The 22,401-nt window shown below is 42.0% G+C and overlaps 1 protein-coding gene across 3 annotated transcripts in view; it reads left to right on the top strand.

Annotated features, from left to right (window-relative positions):
* The first annotated feature begins 444 nt into the window (after positions 1-444).
* gatad2b (GATA zinc finger domain containing 2B) overlaps positions 445-22,401 on the top strand; it is a 44,191-nt gene continuing 22,234 nt past the window's right edge. For 2 of the 3 annotated variants that reach the window (XR_191432.6, XM_004560976.6), the window contains exon 1: positions 446-668. The gene's annotated coding sequence lies outside the window, so the exon portion shown is untranslated. Of the gene's footprint in view, positions 669-22,401 lie in introns of all 3 variants that reach the window. The other variant, XM_004560977.5, reaches the window with a different exon arrangement.

Raw genomic sequence — 22,401 nt, forward strand, 5'->3', positions numbered from 1 at the left:
CCACTATAAACCTGCTACTACTGCCTACAAAGACCCGCTCTGCAGCGCAGTAGTTGGGATAGAAGTAATGACGTTTCCTATCATTGAACCATCCAATGCTGTCCGAGCTACATTTGTCCTCCCTTGGGTCTTTGTCATGCATGTAATGACAGAATACCCGTTAGGAAACGGGTGTAACAAGAAGTCACTAAAATTCTCCTCGGAAAATGTAGCTGTTGTTTTTGGTCGCTCAGACGTCGTTGGGTAAAAATTATTTGGAGCAGCATAAATGATCCGGTTTAGTTCAGTGAATACAACCAAACACTGTTTTTTTCGTCTCGTTTGAGGTAACATGGCTCTCCATATAGACACAGACAACAACACTACTACCATCCAATCAAGCCGCACTCTGTCTCCGCCGCGGAAATAAACGACCAATCAGCTGTCTGTCTGGGTCCTCTGTGGAAACGAACAGCCATTCATTGCGCTGTCTGGACTTCACGGAGAGAGCGTCTGACCAATTAGCTGGCTGTCTGGATGCACCGAAAGGGTGAGTGTCTATCGAGGCCCAATCAGCTTCTCAGTGCTGCCTGCCGGTGCCGGGGACTGGTGGTGAGGGGCTGCTGCAACGCGTCAGGACCGGACCGTGAACCCGGAGACGCTACACACTGAGGCGAAAGGAGATACAGGTGAGTCCGAGGATGTGTACGGGGCCTGGTTCTGGTCAGGGATGTTTTGAAACGGCAACTGTGGATTTGACGTCGCAGCCGGACGGTTATTGTGTCGTTTTCCTGTTAGCGGATACGCTGATACGCTGTCAGACAATGGAGCGCCTTTGCTTCGCTATTTATTGATGCATGCTGACATGTTGGCGACCAGCAATGCCGCCTGCAACTGTTACTTTACATTTAAAGGCCTCCAGTCGCAACACAAACACTATGGATCTTTTTTTTATCGTGTGTGGCTTTTTTGTTTTGATAAGCGCCGAGCTGCTAACGGACGTGTTGTAATTACATTCTGATGGAAACGTTGGTCGGAGTGCCTCCAATCCGTTTCATTGTTTCATCCAGAGTCTCTAGGGGTTAACTCAGACTCGATAAAGAAACACGGTCTTTCAGGTACTAGTACAAGCTTCTTGAGAGAACAGTGGAATGAGACGAGGTCGTGAGACGGTTTTATTGAAGCAAGGCTATATAAAGTGGCGGATTAAAAGGCGCTAGGAGGAGGCCGGGGGTGCTGATGGCTCTCAGCAATTAGGAAGAAAAATTCGAAATGCATCAGCCATTTACGTAGAGACTCAACTGACTCCATATGCACCTAAATGGCTGCCTGGCGCCTGTCAGCATAACCAACATTTTACTGTAAGGGCAAGGCTTTACTCGGGCCAGACGGCTGATTGTTTCCTGATCGGCGGATTAACGGAGGTGGATGTCGAGATGACGTTAGACACCAAACTGGAATCAATATTTAATGTGTGCTGCTATTATTCTTTGGTGCACACAAGCTCATTTCAGACAAATTGGTGCCTCTTCAGCCTCTCTGCTGCTGCTGCTGCTGCTTGCTCGGGATTTCAGGCAGTCACATGCTGATATTTACATTGACTTCTTTCAGTCGCGCTACATAGGATAATACAGTACAGTTATCTTTGAGGTGAAATGGAGACGGATATCTGTGCCTTCCTCTCCTATAAGAGGTTTGTCAACAGGAGCTAGCCATTTTAACTTCATCTTCATACAGGATTGACTGTACAACTCAGATCTTTGCCACAGGAAGACTGTGGGAATAAAAGCTCCCATTGTTTTGTCACTTTTCTCTTCTTTATGGCAAATTTGTGACAGTGTGGCATTAAAGCAACGCCCGAGCCTTTGAATGTTAGGGTAAACGTTTCCAGACCTAAAACATTCAGCCTTCCACACACTTGGTGATTGTGGGGTTGTATGAATGAAAGGTCCCTGCTGTTGAGTAGTAGTGTAATCTCAGCTGTGGAGTTTTTTACTCGTCCTTTTTCTTGAATCTCCTGGCAGCCATAGCAGGATACACATCCTCGCTGCCACAGTGAAAGCTTTTTACATTTTTGTAGTAGTGTACCTCCTTGATTTTTAGAAAGGTGTGACAGTGTGGAAAAAGTAAACAAAAACAATGTCATGGTTTGTAAGTAATGTATTGTCTCAACTAAAAATGGAACAAAGAAAGCATTTGAAATGTCGAAACTAAGAAATGTTGCACATTTTAAATTTGATGCCAACCTTGCAGTAAAAGTCGAGGACGGTGGTTTAAAAAATAGTAGATGGAAAAGTGAGTGGTGCTTAAAAAAAACATGGTTATTGTGTCAGTAATGGTTAGTTATAAAGTGAGCATTTATCCAGCCTATAAAGGATTCTATATGAGACAGAAATCATTCAATTTCCATTTCATACCTCTTTAAGAAGTTATGATAAAAAAAAAACTTGAAACAATCCAATAAGATAGACTTGTTTTTTCCCAGGTAAGTAACTATTTTACAAATACCATCAGCGTTGGAGTCAGAAGGCTGCGCTGAAGACCAGCAGGTTTAAAGCTCCTTTGTTTCAGCTGAAAAGAAGGAAACATGAGCTCTGTAAGAATACATTAACATTGCTTAAATAACAGTTTGTCCAGACACTTAACAATACTTTGGTACTGATGAGTCTGGAAGTGGTACTAGTTTAATAAAAGGCTGTGGTACATGTCTCAGTAACAGTCCGTAGAGAGACATGGCTGTTCAGAATAATATCCTGACTTTGGACGCTTTTGTGTATTAGATACAGGTATGTTTCTGAACTTTCATATACATGCGGTTTTCCATGCTTCCCAGTGGCGTCTGTGGTGTGATGAGGTTAATACATTTTTTGATCTGTTCTTGAAAACCTAAGACTGTAATATTAAAGAATGTCCAAGTATATTCTTGGAAATTTCTTATTATGATCTGTGACCAGGGGTGGAAATTAGCACCCGCCACTGGCCAAATGCGGGTAAGTTTATGAAGTCGTGGTAAATTTGAACAATGCAGAAGCCACCATGGCGGATTTAAGTTTGAACAGAAAAAACTATGTTTAATTTGCACTCCTGACCTGTCGTGGGCGGATGTGTTGCTGCCAGTCTGCTCTAAATGCCGTTATGCGATCTGAGCAGGTACTAAAATGTGTCGTCGACAGATTGGCTGGTCAGTAGCGTCACTTGACGAGTCACGAGCACGTCTTGTTCACGAAAGTTAAAACTGCCATCTTTGAAACCAGGCAAACAACGCTGTGGTTCACGAGTGATGAGAAGCCACAGACGGAGCAGCAAGTATATCGTCGCCTCGACGTCGCAGGATGCCCAAACACATTGCAATGGTGACAACCACGCGGGTTTGGTAGTACTGGTTTACAATGGAACACCAGTCGATCCGAGTCTTGGTGATCCGTGGCGAGTCGATCCGAGGAGGTACTAATGGAAAAGGGGCTTTTGAAAGAGGAGGGGAAAATTCGAGCAGTTTAGCAATGTGGTGTTACATTTGTGGAGCTAAGCAGGTGGCAGAAACAAAAACACTCCTCAAGAGGTGTTACAATGGGACGTTAAACGGCAGTTTTTTAACGAAAAATGGAAAAGAAGTGACAACGGCGAGTTACGCGACTGGCTCACTTTTGATGAGAGCAGCCAGTCAATGTTTTGTTCCAACTGTCGGCAGCACACGCCTTCCAGCAGCAAGACTGATAGCTTTATTGTTAGCACAAAATACTCGGAATTAGAGGCCACGAAGGACCTCGGATTGTCTAAAGGCCATAAGGAGGTGAAATGCATCATTCAAATGTTACACACAAAATAGAAAAATAATGGCTGGTGAAAAGTTTGAGTGGCCGATACAAAAAGTGAAGAAAATCTATAATTTCCACCCGTCTGTGACAACAGTCTGATATTTAAAAGATTTTTTTTTTCATATTTTTCCATCTCTCTCTCTAATCAATTATGGATGTTGTATAAACACCTGTTCCCACACAGAGAAAGGATTTACCTTTTTATGGCCTGACTATGCACACGGCTGTCCATATAGTCAGTATACTCGATAGATGTGGAATATGCTCATGTGTTCTTCAGAGGGAATGGCTGATGGGGGGGAATCAGTCAGGCTCAAACTTAAAAACAAGAAGGTTTCCAAAGAACTTGTTGTGGCAAATCCACTTAGCCAAAAAAATGGATCGAAATCAGTTGTAGAAACGATAGTCTTTATATAAGGCTTCAAAAGGGGGAATGTACAACAAATAAACTGCTCGACATCAGAGCAACATATAATGGCTTCCCGAAAACTTTCTTCTTGCTAGCTAAAAAAAAAAACCCAGAGTAACTTTCGTCTACCACAAAGGATTCTGGGAAACGCAGTTTTCTAATGAAAATACCTGTTAAATGCTCCCCTTTAGCAGAAAATTAAATCTATAATTAACAGCTCTCACTAAACATGTGACTAACACTTAAATCACTTACAAAATAACCAAAATGCTGTTAGCAAACAATAAACTGCAATAAAGTTACAACAGAACTGTTGCAGTGGTGGCCCTCTGTGCAGTCTGGGAATCCCTATGCTCCCACACTAATCTATCATTGACACGCCCATAGAGAAAGACCTGCTCGCAGATCTGTGCCTCCAGCTCATCTGCAGCGACTGCCCCGGGCTACACTGCAAAAAGTGAGAGCGGGATGTGACCAGATGAAACAAAACCTGAGCGGTTGTAAAGACACATTGGGAACGTATGGCTGTGCACAAGGAAGACAACAGCATAAACGTTTGGTTCGGTGATGTTTTTCATTCGTCATGTACATCACTGTACAAAGTTTGTGGATGCAGTCACTCGGGAATCTGTCATCGTATGATTTTTAATTTGGTACGAGATGTGCGTCTACTAGAAATTTCAGATGAGTTTCAGTGTCACAAGTCAAGTGTTCTGAGAATCTTGTGTGTGACTCTTATGAAGGAAATCACATTGGATATTCAAAGTCAGACCAAAGCGCATGTACTAAAAATCTTAGATCAATGGTCACAATCAAGCTTAGAGGTCAAGTTTTTCTAAAAATCTAAAAAAACAAAAACATGGCAACATAAGATTTTTTTAAAAAAAATCATACCATACGTTACACTACTAAAAATCTCAGACAAGTTTGAATCCCGATGACTTTGGCGTCAAGGTCAGAGGTCAATTTTCTGAAAATCACCTGGGATTTTCAGATTTATGCTATAGGTGCATCTACTTGGTGCCAGAGGGGTACTTGTATATAACCAAGCATGAAAGGTGCAACCATTTCCACTGTGTATGTCAGCATGGAAGAAACCAGCACTACCTCGGGTATCGTGTGTTTTAGGGCTGCATCGGTTATTCTAACAATCGAGTATTCTGTTGAATATTCCACTGATTAATCGAGTAATTTTAATTAAATTAAAAATTAAAGATAAAAAAATTCAAATGAAAAATCTAATAAATAAAGCTATGTATGTGATCTAAACTAAGGCATAAAAAAGTATCTTTGCTTTGTCTTCTTGGAGGCTTTCTGATGTTAATGGGGATAAAAAGAGTTCTGTTTTATTTCCTGAGGTAGATTCGGTGTGTGTTCATGTTTGGTTGGTTAATGCTTAACCCTAAACCAAGACATGATGGTGGAGATGGTAATTAACATTAATAATAATGTTAATATGAGTGATGGAAGAGATCCCTCGTCCTGCAGGCATTGTGTACTGTAACATGGTCCTGTTGAAAATCCCAGTCGTTACCAGTGAGTCATGGGCCTTCAGTCATGAGGGATGCTCTCTGCAACATCTGGACGCCTCTGAACCTCAGCCGTCCCGCCTCAGCAGCGATGGCGTGCTGCTTATGCAGTTCAACAACCCGACCACATTCAAAAAGGAAAGTTTGTTTGCTTTTGCCATCAGAACGTCATGACAGTGTGACTACCTGACAGAAAATGAGAATGAATCCACATTTTTGCACAGATTTGGCCTTTCAATGTGGCTACAATGTAGCTGCCATCACCAGTGTGAATGGGTGGATGACAGGTTGTGTAAAGCGCTTTGGGGTCCTTAGGGACTAGAAAAGCGCTACACAAATACAGGCCATTTATTTTACCATTTCAAAGGCATGTGCTCCTAATGTTTAGATCAGCTGTAAGATAAGATAACTCTTTATTGTCATTGCACAGTCATACCTAGTACAATAATATAGCAACATTGGAAACTGTCCCGCATCAGCACTATGTACAACACAGCAGCTCAACGTAATAAAGAAAAAAGAAATAACTGAAACATCCTGTTTCAGTTTAAGTGCTGTCAGCCTTGAGCTGTCATTTAAACATCGTATCAGGCTAAGTTTAAAACAACCTCTGGATGCTTGCTGCAGATGTTTTGTTGTGTAAAGCAAACGGTGGTGGACGAGCACCTACAGTTTGTTGGTCAGGTGGTTTGATGAAGGACTCCCACTAGCCTTTTCCTGGCTCCATGTTCCAACTACGACAGCATCGTATTCGCTTTGTTATCATAGTTTATGTTTTAAAATGCTGGCGGCGTAGGCGTAACTTTGTCAAGTTACACACACATGCTGCTCCTCAATACGTTTCTATTCCAGGTCTGTTTTTAGTTATAAATGCAGGTGAAGCACTCGCGTGACAACCGTGCGCCACAGAGCCGTGGATTAAAAGAAATGTCGAAGCAAAGTTTGTGTCGAGGATTATTTATAATCAGATTACTCGATGAATCAGCCTTATTATGTTTCAGTGTAATACATGGTGCGAAGTGCTGCACCTTTAAGCAATATTTAAAACTCGATTTGATTAACAAGGATAATAACTAACAGTCTCTTATAACTCTTAAAATACGTATAAAATTATAATATGCATTAAGAATTTGTCCATTTTCTCTATAGTCACAAAAACACGTACCAGGGTGGACAGAGGAGCAATAGGACAGGATGTACCACGGCTGAAAGCTCGCCCCACCCTGTAAATATATGAAACCCATCAGGATGCAGATTTAATATTATTTCACGGCTACACCCGTATTAACTTTTGGGTTTTGTGCCAAGAGCGAACTTTTAAATAAAATAGACATTTTTATGAGAAGTTAACGTTTTCCTGGTTTCACATTGGTTTTACCATTTCACTGATTTAATTTAATGTATCCTTTTTTCTTTTTGTTTTACTTAATAAAAGTCTCATGTCAACATCAATTTCTGTACAAAGTGCTTGCTCATTTTAATAAAGTCAACAGCTTGAGAACTCTTGGTATATAAAGCATACCATGATTTTTTTTCTTTTCTTTTTTAAAATAAAACCATGGCAGTTTATTCTGTTTCAAAATAATATCATTTAAATGTGATTTAAAAAAAAAAAAAGCTTTTCTTTGCCACCTTCGTCATGGAAAGAGTCCCTGCATGGCATTTTTGGGACAAGTGTCCACAAAACCCTGACAGTAACAGGGATGATGTTTTCTCAGCCATTTCTACTCATGTGAAGCACAACCGGCTAACACATGCAGACGACAAAAATCTTTTTTAGTATTTTATTCAAGATTAAGTATAAATAAATAAACGTAGCAGAGTGGACATGTTATGTTTTTCCACATTAATGAACCATGAAGAAAGAGGTTGATCAGTGTGTGATATTTACTGAACCTGGTCAATGATTTCACTCCTGAAAAAGTATAACTTACTGTAATTTATGTGACTAGAGGAGAAGTGAGAGGACTTGTTAGATTTCCTAAACAGTACTGGGGGTCGGGCAATTTGGGAACACAACTTATGTAAAAATGTAAATGTTTAAAAAAAGCTGTAGCACATCTGTGGGAACCCCAACACATGTACCATTAACACAGCGTTTCTTGGTCGCTGCAGATTTCTTTATTCACCACCAAATTTGCACTTTCCAATGATTTGCACTATGTTGTCCAGTCAGCTCGAGCTCACTGCTACACCTTCACAGGCTACACCTTCACAGCTGGCAGCACTAGACTCCTGCTGCACACACCTTGATCCCAGCGTGCTACTGTGTGAAATCAGAGAGACATAATTATATGTTTGCTGGCATATGTGCCAGCCAGTTTCCCCTGGCACTGCCCACCCCGTTCCCTGTAATTGAGCCATAAACCACAAACCACACCCTGCGACCACATACCTCCATTCTGTGGCCTAGCCTACTCCTCCCCCCATGAACAAGACAGGAAATTGGCCAAAGCCGTCTGCACCCCTGGCCTACAGATTCTTTTATTTAAATGGTCTTAAGGAGCGATACCAGTGATTGATCCAGGCATGGCCTCTTTTTTTTGTGATGGAAAGTGGGAAAGGATGAGCAGTCTGGTCGCACACTTTGATAGCTTTTGTCTCGAGTAACCCACTGGTGGGGTCGACCCCCTTTACCTGCAGGGACAAAACAGGCCTCATGCTTGAGGCATCAGTCTGCAGAACAAAAACAGTTCGGAGTGTGATGCAGGTGTTCCCCACAGAGAGCCTGTTTCAGTCAGACACTGCGAACACAGCTCTGAGCTAGTAAACCTGAGCTAGTAACCAACCACATGTAAAAGCCAGCTTACCTTTTGTTTGGTCTTGGAATGGTCTTAGTACCCTAGATACTGATAACGAGATAGCAGATACCTCCCTCCGTCCAAACACCCACTTCTCCGTGTTGGCCACGAGCTCTGCCGCCATCAGAGATTTCAGCCAGATGTCAGTGCAAATGCTGAAATCATGTAAAGGCATTGGAAAGTGATGGAGCTTTCAAGCTGACAGGAAGGGTGACTGTTACGGCCCTAGCAGGGCCTCTCTCTCTCCTGAGGGTGCCTGTGTGGGCGTGTCCCACTACCTCCTACCTGAGATGCCACCTTTCCCTCCGGCACAGCTGACTCCCATCAGCAATTAAGGGTATTTAAGCCCAGAGCAGGGTGAGCTCTGGGCCAGAGTGCCATTTGTGTGGGTACAGCTAGTGAGCTGAGTGTTTTTGCGGTGGTTCCAGCTGGTGAGCTGTGTTTTGTGGTTGTCAGCTAGTGAGCTGCGTTTTCCTTTTGACATTTTGCATTACTGACCAATGCCTGAGTTTTGTTTGTGTTACTTTTATGGTGATAGCGGCTTGTCCGTCTCTTTTAGTTGAATTACTTCAATAAAACTGTTTTATTTAACTGTTTCGCCTCCTTGACTCCTTTTTCTGACCCGGTCACTTTTGTTACTTCCCCCTCCCCGCCTAGACCCCCCAGGGGAACGTAACAGTGACGAATTGGTAAAACCATACAGAGTGGAAAGCACCATCTTTTCCTTCTGGAGACAACCATACTACCGGCAGATTCCCTTAAGTCCAGTGAAAAAGTGAGCTGTCAATGTGAGCAGCCAGTTACCTCTGAACCATTTGCCTTTTGTGTTCAGGTAACCTACAGAGCCGTGAACGCACCATCAGACATGGGCGAGTTTCAAAGTGGTGCAGTGTAAGTGTGGTGGGACTGTGCGGAGGGGAACACATCCTCAAAGTGATTTTGGAATGCAGCAAAATCAGATTTCTGGGCTTGTGTCAGATGTTTGGATTGTATACCAAAAGCTACTGACAGTCCAGTTCAAAACTTAATAGGAACATTTTTTCATACTGCCTTATCATCTCATCTAATCGACTGCGAGAAAGGAGAAAAACATATTTATCAATGTGTCAGAGCACTCCTTACATTGTGGTACATCTTATCACTCTACCATATCACAGCAGAGTGAGGTGGCAATGAATTTGGAATTTCAAGCCATAGCTAATGTCTTCTTCAGTCTTCTCACCAGAGAAATGGGTCCTGCCTCGCTGTGCTTTCAGCAGGTTGAGGTGGTGTATCTGTGTGGCTCCACCCCTGATCATTTCATAATCAGCATAGCTTACTCAGTAGCCCTCGCCACTAGGTGAGTAACTTTGAGCTGGATGAGTAACATCAGTGCTTTCTCTCTGTGTGTCTAGCACCTTATGGTCGTGGGCCTGTTCATCCCAGTCTGAGGTCCAGAGTGCTTTGAAGCAGGTTATCATCAAGGATGTCTCTACATTGCTGCATTCGTCTTTCTTTCAACTCTGAAATATGCCTGCAGCAGGATGCTGCCACAACCATGCTTCGCTGTAGGGATGGTACTGGCCAGGAGCCTGGTGTCAGCGCTACATTCAGACCAAAGAGTTAAACCTTTGTTTTAGCCGACTAGACAGTTTTGTTTCTCATGGTCTGAGAGCCTTTTAGGTGCCTTTTGGCAAACTCCCGGCAGGTGTTTACTGAGGAGTAGCTTCCGCCTGGCCTCTCTACCACACAGGCCTGATTGGTGAAGTGGTGCAGAAATGGTTGTCTTTCCTCTACAGAGCAATGCTGGAGCTCTGTCAGAGTGAACCTTGGGTTCTCCGTCACCTTCCTAATGCCGCCGTATTTGTTGTGCTTTGGTTGGTTGTGCACATCTTAAGTTTTAAAACCAGGTGCGTTGTCCCACAGCTAGGTTGAGGACACAAATGTATGATTGTGTTGGTTTTTACCACCATTTTGATGATATTCTAGTGCAGGCGATCAGAGATATACAGACACATGAAAACGTGAGACTTTGTGGAAGAAAAAACAAAAACCACTCAGCCAAGTCTTTGCTTCCAGTTTTGAGTTGTCTCTGTATCAGCGTGTATGCGGCTTTATTGTCCTTCAGGAGAATAATGTGATGATATGGTGGCGGCTATGGGGCCTTACATAAACAGGTATGTGTGTGCCTTTCCAAATCATGTCCAATCAACTGAATCTGTCACAGGATGACTTCAATCAAGTTGTTGAAACATGTGACAGAAAGTCAGTAGGATGCACCTGTACTTCAATTTTGAGTGTCATGGCAAAGCCGTATGTTATATTTTAGTTTATTATTTTGTAATATGTGGATTTCAAACACTATTTTCACTTTGCCACTGTGAGGCATTGTGTGTAGAATTTAAAGTGAAAAATGAATTTGATCCATTTTGGAATAAGGCTGTAGCATGACAAGTGGAACAGTGTCCTGCTGTTAGGACGCACTGTGCTTTGAAGCAGTGTAGTGCATTTATTTTAGCCTGTGCAACAGAAAGATATGAGACCAACTATATGAGCGATTAACTGGTTTGGTGAAATTAACAAATCTGTTTGAGGCATAAAGAATCGTATATTCAGAAGAGAGTGAAGCAAATTGAAGAGAATTCTAAAGATGCTTGAAATCTATTGTGAAATCGACAATTTCACTACTATTAGAATATACTCTCATATCAACAATCAGAATTTTTCAAAAAATAATTATGGGAAAGTGAAGGTTACTACAAAATGCCAAATCATTCTAGAAATCTTTCTAATTATAAAATATTGATTCTTCCTGTTTCACTTATTTATGTTCTGGAATCGATTGTCATATTAATATATTAGTAATTTCTGTAGGTTATCATTAACAAGAACACTGTGTTACTGGGAGCGTGTAAATGATTGGTAGGATCTACTTGTTCTTCCGCCTGTCACAGTGATATGTGAAATACGGCTGCAGAAATGCATCACGGCTCGTGTCCTCGCTCGTTTTGTTGACAATAACAGCTGATCATAGACGGAGCCAGGACGCGGTTTGCGATGCATGTGGCAAGAACACAAACCTTGTCAAACACAAACAAAAGTAAATCATAACACTCAATATGATGATGAGGAGGAGAGGAACAGTTGCTGCTACGGCGACACAGTCCTTTGGTGCTGCAGGCACTGTCCAGGAACTGAGAGAAGATGTGGAGCTGTTTGCGACGTGTAGCACTGCTGCTTCGGAAAGCGACTAGGTTTACATTTTTGTGTCAATGTTTAAACAACTGGAATTCCCTGCATGCCTAAAACTGAAAATGAGTTTAACTTGGAGTAATATGTGTGTCGGTTCAGTTGGTAAGGCTGTTGAGTAGATCAGTTAAAGTGGATTATTTGAATGATTAGGCTTTAATGAGACAGCGTCCTTGCAGTACACTGTGTAATATCTACGCATACATCACGAAGCTCGTTGAGAGAAGGTCAAGGTTTCACTGTCAGCAAAGCAAAGGGAGGATGTTTTGAAGAAATAAAAATATCAAACATGTTTTGAGTTTTTCACACAATTTTTTGTTTACCACGTAACTCCGTATGTGTTCATTCATAGATTTGATGCCTTTAGTGAAAATGTACGATATAAATAGTCATGGAAATAAAGAAAAATGAGAAGATGGGTCCAAACTTTTAACAGGTAGTGCACGCTGCTTTAGATTTTCCAAGCGCATTAACTTTTTATACAAAGTATCAGATCAATGTCGTCAATAGTAGCCTGAATTTTTCTTTGTGTCAGGTCGGAATGGAAATCAGTGGTGTCGCACATCACTACTTTGTAACAACTTTAATTAGAACCTGTTACAAGATGTCTTTTTTTTTTTTTTATATGTAGGAAGTTTTTTACAAAAAAAAGTGAGTTAGCGCAGATCGCAGGGCTGCACGTGTCAATGCGTTAACGAGCTAACCGCGCTAACATGTTGACGCCGGGCAGCCCCGCGCACGGGGTGATCCGCAGTAACTCGCTAAGATTGGCTGAGATGTGCCACGTTAATGCGGTTATGGCGTTAACGTCATTTTAACGAGATTAACGCCGACAGCACAATTTCTTTCTTTTTTTCTTTTTATTATCTGTCATTTATCTTATTTCATGAAAAATAAAGGAACATACCGAACAGTGGATAATGGGATACAAGTGCAGATGTGAGTTGGTGTTTCTGTGCGACATAATGAAATCCCAAAAAGTTGATTCTGTTCGTCTGGACGTGGCGTTTTCAGAGAAATGTTTCGTCATCATCCAAGTGACTTCTTCAGAAACTTAGATTGTGATGCTTTATTAATACTTACCATAGCATGTAGTACAGAAGCCTCTTCTTTTGCCTTCTATATAACATTTGTTTTGTGGATAAAATAGCAAAATATTTTATAGGAAATATCGAAATTATCGAAATATAAAAATTTGAGAAAATGAAAATTCTGTCAAAGTAAAGCACGAGGTTACTAGGGCAGATTCAAATGAATGAAGTTTGAACTTTGGCCAAAAAAGTATTTTTGTGTGTTTTAGGAGCAGTCGTGTTTCCAAATAATTAATTTGGAAATTATTTTGCAGAGTTTAGCTAACCTGCACAGTCCTGTGGGGTGGTTAGAGTACTAGGTTTTCAAACCTGATGTCTGATACCTGATATGCTTAGAAAATGCTCAAAACTTTCAGTACCATGGGATGCAAAAAAACCCAGTACATAAGAATCTCTCAGGTGGTGCCAAAAAACGACGACACACTGTTCGGTTGTCTGAGGTGGGCTGTCTTGTGACTTGGTGTCATTGTTGATGAGGTACAGTTGCTTAAATACTGTTTCTGTCTAGTTGCAGGTGAACCTTTTGCAGCCTCATTGTAGGACTTTTTAAAAGAGTTTAAAGTTTTCAGAGCATGTGCAGAGCCTTCTTGTGCGAGTGCAGACATCACCAGGTTGGCTGGCTGGCTGCTACTAATAGACTTAACTTACTAACATCCATCAGCATGTCCGCAAGGCAACAAACCCTTTGTGTTACGCTCTCCTTCACTTTCATTTGGACTTTGCTTTTCCTCACTTTTAGTATGAACTAATCCACTCAGTGAGATAATGTGGGTAAACATAAAAATTTCCACAGCAGCTGCAAACAGAATTTCTAAACCAAAATAAGGTGATAAGGTTACCTGCTATCTCTTGATATCTCTTACTCAGAGACTCCTGTTGTTTTTGCTGGTCCCAGGCGCACGCTTCCTCTGCCGAAATAGTTTGATGAAAGTGCTCAACATAATTTGAAGGTAGACTATTCTAAACTCAGATACTGAATGCCACAAATTCATTTTTCAACATTAAACGGGGCAGACGTGTCTGTGTGCCAGTGCAGCCATGGACCTGATCTTCCCGTAACCGTTGTGTTGGCTTTAAACACTTTTTCAGCAAAGCCTGAATTTTCTAGTCTTGGAGGACATCCCAAAGCTCTTCTTTGGAAGTTTGCTCTTTTGTTCCTCCTAGCTGCCTTTTGAAGGTCACTCCATGACTGATAGGGAGACAATGTAACACTATGTCTTCTTTTACTGCATTGACAATATATTTGGTGTCATAGTTTTGCTGAAAAATGACACGGCTACCAATCAGGTTCTTTCCACATGGTTTGCACGGTTGATCAAAATCTGATATTACTTTTCTGCATTAATATATCATTAATTTTGACAAGATCCCACCACAACTGGCTGAAATGACTCAAACCATGACCGCCTCCACTGATTTTTACAAATGGCTTTAGACGCCTTTTCTGTTGACCTCTTCTGTAATATTTGAACCAAAAATTAAAAATGTGGATTTGTCGCTTTAGAAAACCTGCTACCACTGATTTCTGGCTGAGTTTCTGTGTAATCTGGCATACCTCTGTCCTATTTGCTTTGCTTAAGAATGACTTCTTGAAAGCCACCCTTCACTGAAATGAAACTATTTTGGATTAAGTTTGGCGAACAGATGGATAAACTGAAGGGTCAGATACGTGTCTTTGGACCTGTGTCAAGTCTTTTCTTCCCTGTTTCTTGAGGACGTGACTTTCAGATACTGTTCATCTGTAGATAGGCCTGCCACTTCTTCTGACCTCCATGACAGATGGCCGCCCCTCCCTGGAGGTTCTGCTGGAGGTTTCTTCCTGTTTAGAGGGAGTTTTTCCTTCCCGCTGTCACCAAAGTGCTTGCTAATAGTGGGTCACTGAAATTATCCACTAATATGACATGTTATTTTATGCCTCTTAAAATTCCGCTGTCTTTGGGTTGGCTCAAATGTTTTGCCAGGCACCACATATACTGTATTGCCAAAAGTATTCACTCATCTACCTTCACATGCACATCAACTTGAGTGACGTCCTATTCTTAATCCATAGGGTCTGATATTGTGTCGGCCCACCCTTTGCAGCTATAACAGCTTCAACTCTTCTGTGAACGTTTTCCACGAGGTTTAGGAGTGTGCTAGTCATTCTTCCAGAATTGAGGTCAAACGGTGATGTTGGATTAGAAGGCCTGCTCTAATTCATCGCAAAGCTGTGCTGTTGGGTTGAGCTCAGGTCATTGTGCAAAAAAGTTCTTCCACACCAGACTTGCTCATCATGTCTTTATGGACCTTGCTTTGTACACTGGTGCACAGCCATGCTGGAACAGGAAGTTGCATAAAATTGTCCAAACATTAAGAGTTTCTTTAAGTGGCGCTAAGGGGAGCAAAACTCCTGAAAAACAACCCCACAACATGATCCCTACTCCAGCAAACTTTACACCTGGCTCAATGGAGGCAGACGAGTACCGTCCTCCTGACAACCAGAACCAGAGTCCAGTGCTGGCGTGCTTTACACCACTGCATCTGATGCTTGCATTGCACTTGGAGTTGTAAGACTTGGATGTAGCTGCCCAGTCATGAAGCTCTCACTGTTCTTAAGCTAATTTGAAGACCACATGAAGCCTGCAGAAAGTTGGCGACCTCTGCACACTATGCACCTCAACATCTGCTGATCCCACTCTGTGATTTCTTTTTTGTAGCCTACCACTGTGTGTGCAAGTTGCTGTCGTTCCCAATCACTTCCACTTTGTGATACAGCTAACAGTTGACAGTGGGGTATTTAGTAGCAACTAGACGTGTTGCACAAGTGTGTGCTGCACCCTGAGCTGCAGAGAGTGACCCGCTCTTTCAGAAATGTGTTTGGAGAAGCAGACTTTGTGCCCACGTGCTGGATTTTATACACCTGTGTCCACGGATGGGATTGGAACACCTGAATTCAATGATTTTCATGGGTGAGCTGAATACACTCGGCAATATAGTGCACATAGTTAAAGTCCATGACTTCATGTAAATATGCTGACAATGAGCAGATTTTGAGCAAACAGGAATTTTCGTCTTTCTTTTTCTTTGTGAAAACAACTAAAGGCAACTATAGGCTGATAAGATATCGTTACATTTGAGATGCAGAAACCTTTTAGAGGGGAAAGCAGTGAAAGGATGCAGATTGCGTCATGGAAAGCAAGACTGCAGTAATTGCAATTCAAAAATCCTTGTTGCATTCAAATGTGTTTTAGCGTGTCAAACATAAGTTTCCTGGGCTGAGAAGTAATTTCATATAACATCTTTGTGACGTGGATGAATTTGAAAACGTTGACATCAGTGGTTACTAACTGTCACCTTTACAGTCTTCTTGGATATAATCGGTCTTCAGAATTAAAGATGCACCAAATGCAAATGAAAGTCTGACCTGCTGATTCTGATTCTAGTGTTTCTACTGAGACTATAATGGAAATCTGTAGATGTGCAGAAAGTTTCTAAAGCGTATATGAGTTTGGAGATGTGCACGCACATGTTGCTGGTGGTGTTTATGCTTTTCATTTAAATCTGGAATGATACATCTGCTGCAGATGTAATCAGTCACCAGCATCTAGCAATGGTTATGTCTGAAGCACACAAGTGTTACATGAAAGTGAAATGTGTGGAGGTTAGCATGTTGTGCAGATCTGCTGACTGTTCAGTGTGGGTGTGTTTGTGTTGATGCTCTGCTGGCTGCCACATTCAGCCTCATTTTAAGATGTCTGTACTTTGACTAAACGTCTCCTGTTCCTACAGTTTTCTTTCTGTTTCTTTGTTTTTTGTCCTCTGTGGAAGAGTGTATGCCCCACCCTTTGGTCTAAAGCAGTCAGTCTTTTCTTATCAAAGGGCCTCTCAAAGAGGAGCTTTTCTTCATTCAGCTCTCAAAATGCAGTGGCTGCCCTAACACTCCAACAACGCCCACACCCACCCGCCTGCTCCTCCTGCTCGCCTCCCACCGCGTTGTTTTTCTTTTTCTTTTTGGATGCATGCTCGCGTGTCATTCTGTCTGTAAATACAATAAGTCAAAAACTTGTGCTTGAATTCAGATAAAATGTCGTATGGGTGCAGAGCGGGTCATGGTAACCATGCAAGAGCATTTGCTATATCGAGGTCATCGAGGTCTTCAAAGCCAACGTAAAGAGTTATTGGTTGAAATGTACAAAAAGCCGTATATTTAGGAACCCTGATCCTTACAAGTGTGGTGTGTACTATCAACATACAGAGTACCTTATAAAGGTTTTAAATAAGCTATATTTAACTACCTTCACTGTCAGTAGATTAAGGTCAAAGGGATAATGTTATATAGAGCTATTTAAAACTGTTTGTTTGTTTGTTTGTTTTTAAATTGCCATTACTTGTCCTGACAACACATCAGTCTATACAGAATAGTATGTAGGGATTTTAAATAAGAAGTTCGCACTTCTGACCTCTCCTCCAAGGTCAAATAAGGTCAAACTTTCAGAAAAATGTTTTTATCTTTAAAACTATGATTAAAATTAGACTGCCTTTGTTTGTTTTGGCAACATTTAAGAAATAATAATGGTTGAAGGGGAATTCAAATGATTGTCTGGATCCAAATATCATGTCACCTTTGACCTCTGAGCTCACTATTACATATATATAATCATCATATCTGTCTTTCTTTGACTGCAAAAGTTGTGATATCCTATGCAAGATGGCGGCACGTAGGCACCCAGCAGCTAGGAGCTCACAGTTTCACAGAGCATGTTTCTGTGTGAATGATTGAGGGTAAACTTAGCTAAACTTTAGTGTCTCTGTGTGATTAGACTGGTGCATGAACGGTAGGATCACACTCGCACACTGGAAGCACTGACTGTGCTGTGCAGAGAGCTGACAGTAGTGATCATCGCTGCAGTGTACGTACCACCTGATGCTAATGTTAGCATGACGGTCTCCCAGCTGTACACCGCAATAAACAAACAGTGCAGGTCTGTCCTGAGGGAATTTGTATTGTCGCTGGGGACGTCATCCAGGCTGGTGTTAAGTCTGTACAGGAGTATGTTGCCTCATCAGCGGAGGAGACGAGACTGTACAGCAAGGAGGTTAAAAAACTGGCAGCATGGTGGTGTGAACACAACCTGAACACAAGTCCAACAAAGACATCCTTAGGAAGAAACTGTTGGTGGCTTTTTACCACAGCACCATCGAGGGTGTCCTCAGCTACTGCATCATGGCTTGGTGGCAGACGGGAAAATGCTGCAGATCATCGGCTGTGCCCGACCATCTCTGAAGGACTAAACTGGCAAACAGTGTCTCAGAAAACTGCTGCCCACTTGTCTCACCTTGGACAGCACCTGTTCAGCCTCATGCCCCCTGACAGGAAGTACAGGTGTTTAATAAGTAGGACAGCCAGGCAGAGAAATGGCTGACCGCTAAGCCCAGTGAATCGACCTACTGAGCTCCCCAGCTGCAGTCACAACGCTGCCAAATGTAATGTTACATGATGGTACAGAACACTACAATAACATGGTACAATGTTCAGTATGACTCACACTCTGTGGCTGCTGCTACCTACCAACAAGTGCATCATCCTTTTTAGTAGAGCAGTGTTTTTTGTCTATTTATACTTTTCTATTAGCTATTTTTGTTGTATTTGCTCATTTTTCTGTGAAATGAATCACGAGTGAACACATGTAAGGATGAATGTCCAGCTGGTCTGCTCACTGTACGAGGCCCAAGTACAGCGACATCTAAGCTGGTCTTTGTTTTTAAGATCAAGTTGTTCATGTCCAGGTATTTACAGAACAGCACTTATTATCCAGACCTGCTCCTTACTGTTCACAGACAAAATGCAAAGCTGTTCCCTTAAAAGTAAAAACGGCCCAGAGAGAGAACTTTGGGTTGTTTGTTGTTTGGGGTTTTTTGCCACCTTGCTGTGATATCGTTGCCACTAACTGCTACATAATAAAAGATCATTTTGAACCCTGAGCTTACAGCCCAGCTCAGCTGTGGTCGAACTCATTTCTCTTTCAGAGATTTTGACTTTTCAAAATAAATTTGGATTAATGGGCCTTTTTTCTTTCTTTCTTTTTTTTTTTAGATGCTAGTGTGTAAAATTGTATGCATATTTTCAAAAAGCACAGATAATGAGGGGTATTGTGTTGTAGGCTACTTCCATTGTAAACATGAATCATGAGGGTTAAGTACACAGTAAAGTCGAGCTGATGCCATCAAGTATGGTGCTGTCTCACTGAGCTGTGCTCATGTGCTCAGAGGTCTAGGTTGCTGAGTTTACTAAGTCAGAACTAACAAGTAATTACAGACTCGGCCTCAGAGGTTAGCGATACATGAACCCATCAAAGAATGACAGAAACAGTGCAGTGATGACCTGCTTTTCAAGATGTATTAAATCAATCATTTCAGTTTTAATTAAGTAATGGGCACGGTGGTTAGCACTGTTGCCGCACAGCAAGTGTGGAGTTTGCATGTTCTCCCCGTGTCTGCGTGGGTTCCCTCGGGTACTCCGGCTTCCTCCCACCGTCCAAAGACATGCAGCTTGTGGGGATAGGTTAACTGGATAATCCAAATTGCCACTAGGAGTGAATGTGCGAGTGAATGTGTGTGCAAATGGTTGTCTGTCTGTGTGTTGGCCCTGCGACAGACTGGCGACCTGTCCAGGGTGGACCCTGCCTCTCGCCCTATGACAGCTGGGATAGGCTCCAGCGCCCCCCGCGACCCTGAAAAGGAGAAGCGGAAGCAAATGGATGGATGGATGGATTAATTAATGGCACATTAGTTAAAGTAAAAATCAATATAATCCAATATAAAAATGAGAAAAAGTACACAATAGCACAGCAGATTAGATGACAACATTTGGGTTAGCAAGACAGCAACCCTCTGGTTATTAAATCTTGTATAATTAATCTTTAATAATATGTTTGTCTGTCATTTTAAATATTTTCACAATATGTTTAGAATATGATATCTAACAAATTTGTCATTAAATTCAGTGTTGCTCTGGTAAATCTCCCAGTACATGGATCTTCCTTCATAGGGTTCTATAATATTGATTGTGCGGCTGGGATGATGTGTTGACATGATAAATGGACTTGTATGTAGTGGTCACTTTGTTCACAATACCACCAACAAACTGCTGTAACTAGGGCTGTTTGATATAACGATTTTACGAGTTGATGTTAGTAACAACGACGGTAAACCCAGCGTGTGGCTCCGCCGTCTGCTTGTTTGTTTTCCACATAAACCTTTCACAATAAAGCTGAAGTTCCTGTTGAAATTTTTCAAAATAAGCTAAAATGATGACAAACAGAAGGACCCGTCCAAACAAATCGAGGACCATGTTCCTAAACGCGGGGCTGCCTCTGTAGCATGGACATGGTTTGGTTATGAAAAGTCTGACACGGACCAGATAAAACTGTACTATGCAAATTATGGTGCAAACGGTCCGCGCCTCAGACTCAAACACAACAAACCTCTACAACCACCGACGCAAGAATCACGCCAAAGAGTGTGAAGAGAGTTTACGCATGAGAAGAAAAGAAGCTCCAAATAAACCTTAGACTCAGACGTTAGAACAGGCTTTTCCCCGCAGCACGCCGCGTAATAAATACTCACAAAGAAAATGGCGGCCATTACAACCTCTGTCTAAAAATATATAGTTTCACGTATCGGTCAAAACACTCTCCTCCAGGTACACAGCGCCCAGCTGAAAACACTTCATACAAGTCGAGCTGCCCGAGATTCACAGAATTTACAGAAAAGTAACATTTTTGTGATTGTATATGGTTGTCAGGACGATAAATGTCTTATATCAGGATATGAGATTTTGGTCATATCACACAGCCCCAGCTTTAACGTTTCATTATAGAGTGAAATGAAACGGGAACAAATTCTGTTTTTGCGACAGGCTGTGAGTAACAGTGTCTGAAGATGTCATTTAAGACTGAATCTTTGCAAAGTTTATCCCTGAATGATTCATAGGTTAGTGTTCAGTGGTTGGACAAACAAAACATTTCTCCGAAAACTGGTGAAAAAGCACCGGGGGTGTACGGGGGCACTTACACAGTAGATGCTTCTTCATTGTTAGCGAGCTGCACTGAAACAGGGGAATCCACCCGTAAGCTGTAGCATGTGGAGGAGATGGTGTTTGAGTCAAGTGCCACAAGCTGAAGTCTGCCCTGTCCCCTCTGTCAGGTTTGTCCGGAGCTGGCAGAGGGTTTGTCCTCAAGTGACATGATATTCTGTACTAAGAGCGTATGAGTGGTGCTACATGCTCTACGAACCTTTTTTAAATGTAGCCTCATGGCCAGTGTTAAATCTGTTAAGGTTTTTTGTACAGGGCTCCATGGTCTAAATGTCCTATTTAACCTCCTAGGACCTGGGTCCACAAATGTGGGCATCACATTTTGGGTTATTTAGACCAAAATACTAAATTTTGCTCTACAAGGGCCTGATATGCACTTACGAGGACGTTATGCTGCCACTGTTCTACTGAAATTTTAGACGAACATCCTCATATGTGGCTCTCAGAAACAAAGACCCGGTAAAAAAAATAAATCTGGTAATTCTTTGTTTTTACATTCATCGGGTCCCAATATGCACAAATATGAAAAATGAATGAATGAAGGGTTCGGGTCTTAGGACCTTTTATTTCAGTTATGAAAGGATCACTGCAGGTAATTACTGAGTTAATTACAGTGTAGTCATTTACTGTTTTGTGAGTAACGTGTATATTTGTGCAAATAACACAAAAAAAGGTCATAGATGCAGTTGTAATTTTTGAACGTGTGTCCCTGTTAGGAAAATGTATGAAATGTATTACCTATATTTAAGATGCTTTAACTTGTAAGTATTTGACATTTCATACTTGTTGACGTGATCGGGGCGTGGGCAGGATCTGCAGGTGATCTTGTGTGGGTACCTGGTTACTGGATGAGTGATTGCAGTAGTTGGACGGCGTCACGCGCTGGTATCAGATGGATCCTCAGTACTCATTCATTCTGCTCTGCTCTTTGTTTCCTACTGCACACTCCCCCCTGCTTAGTGTCTTGGTCGCTGTTGCCCCCCCCCCCCCCCCCCCCCCCCCACCAAAAAAAAAAAGAAACACCCCCGTAATACCACCCGCACACAAACAGGACATGGGGGTTGGGGTTTGCATGTTGTTGCATACCCCCACCCCTCAGGCAACAGTAGAACAGGAATTGATTAGTGGTATGTCTTAAAAATAGATGACTGGTTGTCATAGCAACCCCCACAATGAGCTGTTGTCTCATTTAATAAAGAGCAGTCTGTGCATAAGGTGTGTGAGTCGCCTTATGTGCTGTGCATCCACAGACAGCAGGTGAAGGTGTGTGTGATTGTTGTTGTATTTTACTTGTGATCGATTATTCAGGAACAAAGCATCAGCATTCTCCTCGCAAGTCCTGTTGGGTCTGAATCTTTATCCCACAACCATCAAGTCCTAAGCTGCTCCCCACTACCAATTGCAACTCTGTTGCTATGGGCGGTGTTCTGATCGGCCTCATTAGTATCAAAAACTAGCCACATGCAAATTTTGGT

The sequence above is a fragment of the Maylandia zebra genome, linkage group LG22 (assembly GCF_041146795.1).
Source record: "Maylandia zebra isolate NMK-2024a linkage group LG22, Mzebra_GT3a, whole genome shotgun sequence".
Classification (NCBI taxonomy): Eukaryota; Metazoa; Chordata; class Actinopteri; order Cichliformes; family Cichlidae; genus Maylandia; species Maylandia zebra.